The sequence below is a fragment of the Dromaius novaehollandiae genome, chromosome 1 (genome assembly GCF_036370855.1).
Source record: "Dromaius novaehollandiae isolate bDroNov1 chromosome 1, bDroNov1.hap1, whole genome shotgun sequence".
NCBI classification, from domain to species: domain Eukaryota; kingdom Metazoa; phylum Chordata; class Aves; order Casuariiformes; family Dromaiidae; genus Dromaius; species Dromaius novaehollandiae.
Window position 1 is genome coordinate 94450843 of NC_088098.1, and position 10066 is coordinate 94460908.

The following is a 10066-nucleotide window of genomic DNA, read 5'->3' on the forward strand; positions in this document are numbered from 1 at the left end:
TTAATCTGATGAAGTTTCCTTCAAGTTAATTTGAAAATCATTTCAGAAAAAATTTCTAAACTATTTTTTTATATTAATCATGCTTATTATCATTAGTACTTATCAAATAACTGTGAATCAGCAGCACCTTACTGTAGATCATTTTCAGTTCCCTCTGAGGATTCAATATTCAAATTTTAAGTGAATTTTCTCAGCTTCAACTAGACGCATTACTCGGGTCATACTGCAGTCTTCTGTTTCTACACCAGATAAGCACAATTCTTAGATTTAGATTTCCATTGGGAAACCTTGCACATGTGAATTCATACCTTTTTCCACTTGTATTTTCTACCCATTAGCCACCTTTGCTTAGATATTTATTATGCAGACATCTGGCAAATAGCTAGGCAGGAGATCTCTAAGAAGAACCAAGCATTGAAACAGCAGTGTAGGAACTTCAGTGAAAGTCCTTTTCCTTCAGAATATATCTGGACTAATGCTTTTATAATATGATAAAAGGTTTCCTGCTCTTGTGCCTTTTTTTTAATGCTAAATTGAAAAATTAAAGTGCGAGACACTCCTGATCATTAGGACTTGGTGAACCCTGAGGTGGCTGCCTTTCTCCAGTAGAGGTGCAATATTTGTGCAGAGGTGGCCTAGAAGCATCAGCAATTGTTGCAGAATGAAGGGCAATAGGAAGGAGCATACAGTGCCCTGTCCCTAATTACTCCAAAAGAAAGCTCCTTCTAAATATATTAATTAAGAGGAGAAGCTCATTGTTTGGTGAAACTTGTTTGGACTAAGTATTATCCCCATACACACAAGCTGTTACTGATGCATTTAGGCTTTACCGCCCTGCTTGGGGGTCTCTTGCTCCATGGGTTGGGAGCCCTGCTCCCTGGCCCCGAGGCAGCCTGTGTGCCGTGCTGGTGCTGCAATGGTTCCCCACACTTTGTTCATTAAATCAGGCCTGTGAGGGCCCCCCATAAAAGGGCCTGCTGTCACAGTACTAGGTCAATCGATAACTCGCACTGGGACAATTCCTGTTAAGCGTTTATTTATAGGCAGGGCAGGCCTATAAATACCCAGGAGATAGGCTGAGTGCCACAACAGAGCCTTTCCCTTCTCACATTCCACAAAGCAACACCTAGCAATCACTGGTCAGTAAAAGATATTCACGAGGTGTTGTTTCCCCGCCGCCGAGCAGCTGAGTAAGAGGCCAAGGACATTCCCTCGGCTGCAATAACCGAGCCCTGGAACCGAACTGCAGGGGCCAGGGGCTGCAGCGAAGCATTACTAATATGCTCAGTAGCTTAGGTATTATGTTCACCACAGAATAAAAAAGGCATGGAAAGAACACGCAGGCAAAATGTAATGGATAGCCACAGGTGGGAGGAAAAATCAGCTTTGAATTCTCCCTAGAATAATTTCTTGCATAAGACTTTATATAAGCTGACAGCCTTCCATGTTCTCAGAACAGGATCTCAAAATGCACTGACAAGGCTGGTATCCTGTGGTAAAAGCAGCCCCAAGGCCACGCTCACTGTCACACTCTGTTTAGCAGGGAAGGCAGGAATGGGCAGTTTCAGGTGGGGCTGGAGGACAGCTACCCGAGCGCAAGAGGCTCGGCAATCGCCCACTGGGTTAGATTACAGCCCGGCGCACCGCAGAGGTGTCACGCTCCCTGTCCGGAGGAAGCGGTTTGAAAAACAGCTCTGCAAACAGGCACAGAAAAGGCAGGCACACCTTGATCAAAGCCTCCATGAAGCCCAGGCTTTTACCTCCTTGAATTGCCACTCCATGGTAGTGCGAGCGCAGGCGAGATCAGGCAGCGCCAAGGCATCCCGCTGGGCTAATGGTGCGCAGGAGACGCACTTACCTGCCCACGGCCCAAGAAAAGCCAGAGCTCAAACACAATGCTCGGGAAAACAAAGGGAAAAATCCTGAAGCCAGCCCAGCTTTTGCCACAGGAGCACGGTTATGCTCTGGGGTGCCCTTCAGCATTTCAAGCCACCCTGATGTGTATATGGACAGGACCTGTGCTCAGCAGGTCATTTCAAAGCTAGTCAGAGGCACAAGTGGCAAGAGAAGCTAAAAGTTTGGTTTCACATGCTGGGCTAGTGATACTCATCAGTTTTTTCATTGTTTGGAATTATATGCCCAACTAAAGTAGCAGGGAAACCATAAAAGCAGTATTATTTTAGAGCAGTTGCCATCTGACATTCAGCACTGCTCTAATTCCCAGTACAATTGGGACAGTTACCTTTCCTAATTTTTGCTTCCTTACGCACTCATCAGGTGAACATACATTCTTTCAAGGAAATTCAAAGGGTTTTCTGGTTTCTATTTTACCTTCTAGGGGAAAACAATCTTTCCCTCAAGATTTTGGAGACAAGTTTGAAAATGTGATGTGACCATATCACTCAATACTCAAAACTCTCAGTGCAAAAAAGGGAATCGCTCCTTTGAAAGTGCCATGATTTTTTTAATCCAACCTCATGCTTTTGAGGCCTTCAGCTTCTTAGAGTTTAGAATCAGGAAATTTAGATATCATACACCTAAGTCTCTTAAGACCATGCATTTTAAATAAAGAAGACAGAGAAAGAAAGTAAAAATATCTTCACTGGGCAGGCATAGTCAATGTAAGCAGCACGCAAAAGTTTACAGGAAGAAATCAGCAGAAAAACATGACAAAACCCCAGATTTTCAGTGTACTTTTCTAGTGCCTTCTGACAAAGCGAGCCTTTTCCTTCGCATAAAGAACAACTGTGATAGCTCAGTCCAGAATCGCTTAATTAGTGCCACATCCAGGCAGGAAGGAAAAATAAAACTTCTCCAGGAAAGAACCTGCTGTGCAACCCCATTCCGGAGGGCAGAGAGGTGTAGTCTCTGCGCACAAGCTGAAGCCCAAGATATGAGATAGAAAAGGACAAAGGAAACAAAGACAGAAGGCCACCATGAGCACGCACTTGGGAAATGTCTCAAGTGACCTTCACCAAGTTTCCTTAGTCCTATTTTGCGCAGCCCTCGGAAGCAGTCCAGGGACCCCTCTTCTCCCTCACAGAGTTCCCAGCACTGCAGGGAGAAATGCTCTGATCTAGCTCTGACCGATCCTTTCGCTCTGCAGCATGTTACTCGGACTCTGCCCGGGAGCTCAGGCACCGGCAGCAGGCAGTGAGTTTGGCTGCAAAATGGTAGCATAGGCAGGCAGAGTTGGTGTTAGTGCTAGCGTGCAGTTCAGTCCTGTTTCAAGCAGGAATATACCACACTTCAGTGGAAGCTGGCAATGTATCAAGCAGCTACCAGTCCAAGCTTACGGAAAGTCTTGTCGTTCTGCCCTGCTGTCGGAAGAGGCTGAGGAGAACAGGACTGTCTGCACCTCAAAACTGTGCCTGTAAGCCCGACTTGGCATGCAGCCTAGAAACAACACTCAGAAGATGTCCCCCAACAGTCAGCTGCTGAGAAGAGAGGTTTTCATATCCAGTCTTTGTTACGTGAAATTTATTTTTTCCAAAACCAGTACTGACAGTCATTTCTCTTTCTTTCTGAGGAGCTAGCACCTTATCCCTGCCTGGTACACACTGTTGACTTTAAACCACCTCTGTTCTGCTTCAGCAGCTTCCAGCCTGGCTGGGCTCCAGCTAGAAAGACCCGTGCAGAGTGGCCAGGGCGCAGGGAGCCTCCAAGGCACAACTGCCATCAGGATCATCACAGCACAAAACCTGATCTTCACCTGTTTGAACTTGATCCTCCTCTCTTCTCCTGTGAAGGTGGCTAAGCAAGGTCATGCCCTCTTGCCCAAAGTCACCTGAAACTAGATTGCTGCAATGCCAACCTCTGCTGAGGGGAAATGTGTTTCAGCAGTTTTTTAGGCCAGAAAGGAGCAGCAGACTGCCTAGCTGGTGCAAGCTAACCTTCTGCATGACACAGACTGGGAAAAGGCACCTCCTCCTAACCTGGCAGTGAGGTACTGGCAGGCCGGGGTAGGCCCAAGATCAGTCTCCCCAGGCCCTGACCGGGAAGAATAAGGGGTGTTCACAGCACAGCCAATGCTCTTAGTTTCCTTCCTCGCAACAAAATAAGCTAGCTCATGTTACCCTTGAAATCCATTCCATCAGGCTGCTTTTCCCCAAGGCAACCAAGCTCTCCTATTCTCTCCTCCCTCCAACACTTCTGCTCAGGGAGAGCAGGTTTAACACTTGCCTGCCAGTTTCTTCTCTTTGCAATCTCCATTTTCCTCTGAATCCACAGGCTAGCTAATTCTCCCAGCTCCAAGGCCCTGGGTTTATGACATATCTTTTGACCTTTTCTTTCCCGAATGTGGCGCTTATAGAGAATAGGCAATAATTAAAGTGAGTAGAAGAGCTACTAAAGGCTGTGACTTACCCTGCAGCTACCTCCAGCCACATCCCTCTGTGGTCACTCCTGACAGCTCCGTGTTTTCACCCTTTTCTTTGTACTTACCTGCCATACACTGAGGTGGTGAGTCCTTGCGGCACAGTGGCACACTAATGCTGTATCTTGGTCCATATTCCCCGCACAAGCTACCTACTTTACAAGCCATGGCCTGAAGCAGGGGGAGGAGCAGCCTCCATGGCCCACCAGTCTCTGACCAACTCAGAGGAGAACAAATGGGCAAACAGGAGCACAGAGAAAGAAGGCAGACCTTTGGACTCAGATCCAGCTAATGAGCTGTCAAGTTGATTTGCGATGAGAGCTGTACTCCCTCATGAAGATGAAACACAGGAATGAGATATATTTAGTTGGAGCACACAGAAAGATGGGGCAATTAGATGGGAACACGTGAGTGCTTCAAGGCTGCAGAAAAAACTTCACTATTGTGAGGTTCAACCAAGTCTCTGATGGAAAGATCCAAGTACAAATTTGGAGGCAGCCAAATAGTTTGCATAGTCTCCAGCTCCAGTTCCCTGTGAGGGAACTCCTGCAGTTCTGAAAGGAAAACCACATCTGCGCACTTTTTGTGGGCTTTACTGCCAAATGATAAAAACATGAATAAAAAATTATCTGAAGTATAGCTAACTGTCACAGAAAAATGCTATTACTATCTCAAGGTGAGAGTGCAGCTTCTACTTATTTCATAGGCGCTATTTATATTATATTATATTATAATTATATTATATTATATTATATTATATTATATTATTTATATTTATAGGAGCTATTCTATGTCTTTGAGACATAGACTGTAGAGCCTACTTTGCTTGTGACTGAATGACGGAGCTCCTTCCTCTGACGGAGCAGAAGCATCTAAGAAAAGACAAGTTGTGCCGACAGCTACAACGCCCTCTCCACAGCCTGCTTGAGGAACAGGGCACTGCTACAGCACTGCTGCTCCATTTTGCTAGACCTCTTCCCTCTTCTATAATGCAGAGGGGAACTACTTACACTTTCCAATATTCTTAAAACCTTTTGAGAACCTCAGGAGAGAAGTGCTATGCAAGAGCAATTTCATTACTTACTCTGAACCTGCAGGTTGCACATGGTGAGAGGAAGCAAAAGTGGGTCACAGGCGGAGTGACAGGAAGAAGAGCTGGAACACGGTAAGGACTGGGATAAACAAGCAAGGCAGGCCCCCAGTTTTATACCTAGATAGAAAGAACCACCTCTTGTTCCATTTAATTTGGGGCTGCATTCATACCTGCTTAGATCTGAAGGACAAACTGCCCCATCAAGCAGAGATGACAGGTTACCTAATCCCATGTGTGCCTTTGTTATTATGATCCCAGCAGCCTCCTTTTCATTTTGCATATAAAATGGGGAAAATAATTGTTTATCTTGAAGAATTACAGAGCTGAAGAGAGAAGTAGATGGGATGGAGGAAACCAGTGTCCTATGTCACTAAATAAGATGCACAGACAGCAAACTGATAATCCAAAGCTAGACCTAGCATAGCAGGTAGCCTTACTTGGCCCTGGGACAGCTGACTGATTCAGGGTGGTTTTGTGCACAAGGAGAGCAGAGGCGCTCGGCAGGTCTGGCATGCTTTGCTAGGCTGAGGGGAGCGCAGCACATGGGCCCATGCCAAACAATGGGGAAGGAATAAAGCAGCCCATGCCCATGCTGAAATCAGCTGAATTGAGCATAACAAATGCAACAGCCATGGGATGGTGCTCACAATTTTTTGCCGTCTTAGACATAGTGGGGTTTTCTGCAGTCCATAGTGAGAGATAAAATTAGTTTGCAAAGGAAAAGTAAAACAGCATCTGACAGCCACGGACTGCTCTTTGAAATTGCAAAGTATAAAATGAATGCTACCTTGAGGGGGAAACAACTTTCCCATCCCCTCTTGCCTCCCACATTGCATCACTCAGTGCAGTGACCTCAGGTGAATAATCAGACTGATTCTCTAACCAATGCATTTGTCTGACAAGCGCTGCGGTGCTCATAGTGGTTATGAGGGGAAAAACCCAGAGAACGAACAAAACCCAAGGATTCTCTTTTGGAAAGTTCTGAGTGGAACATTTTCAAGAGTAGGTGTTCGCTCCAGGCCCATATAAGTTGATTTCTTTTTTCCTCACCCCTGTCATTTAAGCATTAACTTGCATTGTGACTCTCCCACTGTCACTGGCTCACAGAGCATATGGCTAAGGAAATATAAAAGCCAACTGAAAGGAAAATACCTCTTCTCATTCTCTATCAATTTAAAGGTACAGCTGCAGGGCCACAAAATTTCATTTCATATGGCAGATGAGGATCAAGTGCTGTGATCGTTTTTAAGAAATACTATAACACTTTGTAGAACAGGATGTGGCCCAAAATTGCCAGATTATAATAACCAGCATGAAGCAAGGCAAAGTATCTCATTAGTGGTGTGGTTAGAAAGTGTGACAGTTCTTCATCTGAGAGATGAAGTGCAAAAGTACTTTTTCAAAAGGCTGTGCCTATTGTAACTCTTTTTGAAGGAACAAAAAGATATTCTTATTTTTTAAAAAGGGACATTCTCACAATTTCTCTTGCAAAAATTCTGGCCTGGAAGCCTTAAGGGGGTCACACCATAAATATGAATTAAAATTGATAGGACGTCCTCCCAACTCTGTCGTAGGACCTCATGAACACTTGCTTACTATATGCTTAAATGTATAAAGATTATTTTAAACAAATGGATTTACTGGGAAAATATGCAGGGGAAAAAAACAGAAAAGTAAATCTCATGGATTCCCTTTTGGAAAGTTCAGAGAATGCCACCTTTTCAAAAAATGGATTTTGCATTGTCTGTCTGTCAACCTTTAATATTTATTTTAATCCACTAGCCAATTTGAATCGATGCTAAAAGAAAGGAGGAAATCCCTAGAAGTTTTCTGAAAATCAGTGTCTGAGTAGAAGAAAGACTCAACATGGTGCCTCCACTGTGGAGAAAAGCCAGCAGAATAAGACATTAATTGTTTGGCACTAGCCAGCAGCAGTCAGCACACATGAATTGGACAGCCACAAGCATGCACGGAACAGGCATGGTTTTCTTTGGCTGATGGAAATGCTTGCTGGGGAGCTAGGATAATTCTCAGGTAAAGAGAAGAGGAGTTAGCAGATAAAGGACTGAAAGTTGAACCCAGGCTTATTGGTTCTGCTCATTGCTCTGCTCTCCAGAACCTGTCATTTTATTTGCAATTCTCCTCTATCTAGCCCCTATTCTAAACATTCATTAAAATAGATATGACTGTAAAATTATTTTCAGGCAATAATGATAAGATAAACCCTGCATGCTTGTAAATAATAGTACATGCACTACAGATGAGCCTGCAGCATACAAATATCATTAATTTGTGTCCTTACGCCTACAACTCTCCTTTTCTCAAAAAACCCTAACTCTTCAACATAGTCTCTGCGAAAACTCTCATGGAAGAAAGGAACCCAAGCACATATTGATTGGCCCAGTGGCTCTCTCCAGAGCACAATATACAGTTGAGCAGACTGTCCCCATTGAGAAAATACCAGCATTTGAGCTTCTTCAATTTTCTGAGGAAAGCTCAGGTTTACCCAGAAGCAGCATATTGGTTCAGATCCATCTCCAGTGTCCGCAAACACTGACTGTCCGTGGTTAACCAAGAGTTTTGTTTATTTTTCACACAATAGGCTTGATTCTTCTTCTGAAGACTAACATGATGAGACTTGGTTCCCTCACCTTTGATCCTACAGATAAGGCACGCAAAGAAACACTAAACAAAATCTGCATTCTCTGTTTTACTTGACAGTTGAGGAAGAAAAAGCAGAAAAAGACATAAAACCCAACCAAAACAAGGAAGAAGAAAAACGAATAGGATGGACTGAGATTATAGGACAAATTCCCAAAGGTATTTTGCTCCTGTTTCAGCATATACAGGCATTTAAACACCTTCACAGAACTGGGCTCTAGTCACCTCTACAATTTTCTGTAGCAATAGCATTGTATGGTGCTTAGCTAGTTGCCTGGTATGCACCTCACACAGAATTCAAATAGGCACGATTAAGTAAGATTATGAAGATAGGAGTCAGAGACTTCCTCCTGTAGACTCTTGGTTGTCTGTATAACCACTCATTGAAAAAAAGCACTGAATGAAAGAGACACCAAAAACTCTGCTGTATGGAAAATGCCACATTCATGTTGCCTCAGCCCAAAACACCAGCAAAACAGGTGCATGACTGCATACAGCTGACTGTGTAGAGTTGCCTTAATATGTTTGGTTTGAGGTCCCTTCCAGTCCAAATCATTCCCAGCTTAATTTTACATACCTGAATACTCCAAGTTGGTTGACTGAAGGAGAGATTTGCAAAGAACTAACTGATTTGAGAGCACATGATCTATAAAGGAAGCAGCATGCTGGCAGGATTAAGAAAAAGCTGTGGCCTTAGTTTACAGGACAATATGGTAGTGGAAACAGATGTTCTACAAAACAAAAGCTCTAATATGATTAAGAGAAAGCACTGTTAATATGGTTACATATCTAGAGTTCTGCCAAAACCAGCACAAAATAGAATAGTTTTTAAAGATGTGATTTAAGTGATCAAATTAGAGCTAAAGATCACTGGCTCTCACCTGAGCTGTGAGCACTGAGCATGGGTTTGTTTCCACTCCATTACTGTATGAATCAAAAAGATTGAACACAAGCTGCCAGTTCCAGGCGGGAGGCAGAAACTTCCTAAATCATACTAATTCCATCATCAGCAGTTATCTGACCATACTTCAATACCCCAATTGAACAAAAAACCTAAGCAGTTACTGAAGCAGGATTTTGACTTCAATATGGCTTTATTATATGCTTAATTTGCATTGTGTAGCAGAGATTAATTCAACAGTGAACTTAAAAATAAGTAGATACTTTACACTGTGCTGAACTACAGAGCAAGACCTAACAAGCCTGCTAGAAAGGCATGAACAGAAAGTCAACAGTGATTTGAGTAAGAAAGTGAAATTAAACATCTGAAATACCCATGGAATCAGCATGAAATCTATTGAGTAAAAGTGATGAAAAACATGGCAAGAAGGGGAAAGAAGGGAAGGCAACCAGGTAGAGATCACAGCTAGATATCACTTGCTAGTAATTTTTAAACCAATTCACCAGCTCTTAACAAACAATGCAACAGCAAAATACATTAGAGTGAGATTCCCTTAACTTCACTTGCTTACAGTGTCCAGTGTTAAGATACATGTGTATGTTCCTTCTGCAATTAATAGGTAGAGGCATGCATCTCCTGAGGGTGATATCTCCCATCCTGAAACAGGATGCAGTGTATTTTGCAGTGTATTTTGGAGCAGTGTATTTTTCTCCGCTAACTATAGGCTAGTCAAGATTAGGTGAGCTGAATACGAATTAAACGTGCAGCACACATTTGCAACCAGCTTTAGAACTGAAGGAGGAAGGAAGTTTGCGGAAAGAGAGAGAGCAGGAATGAATTACACAGGCAGCACTGTTATAGATATAAAATAGCACAGCTGTACTGATTGCCGTGAAGGAACTGCAGCACAGTAGCTGAGGATGTGTCCCAGAAGACACAAGCCATGTAACATGGAAAGTCAAAGCAGCCTGCATGCTATATTAACACCTGAATCTGCCCTGATTTAAGTCAGGAGGTGTTTTGCCATGCCATTCAA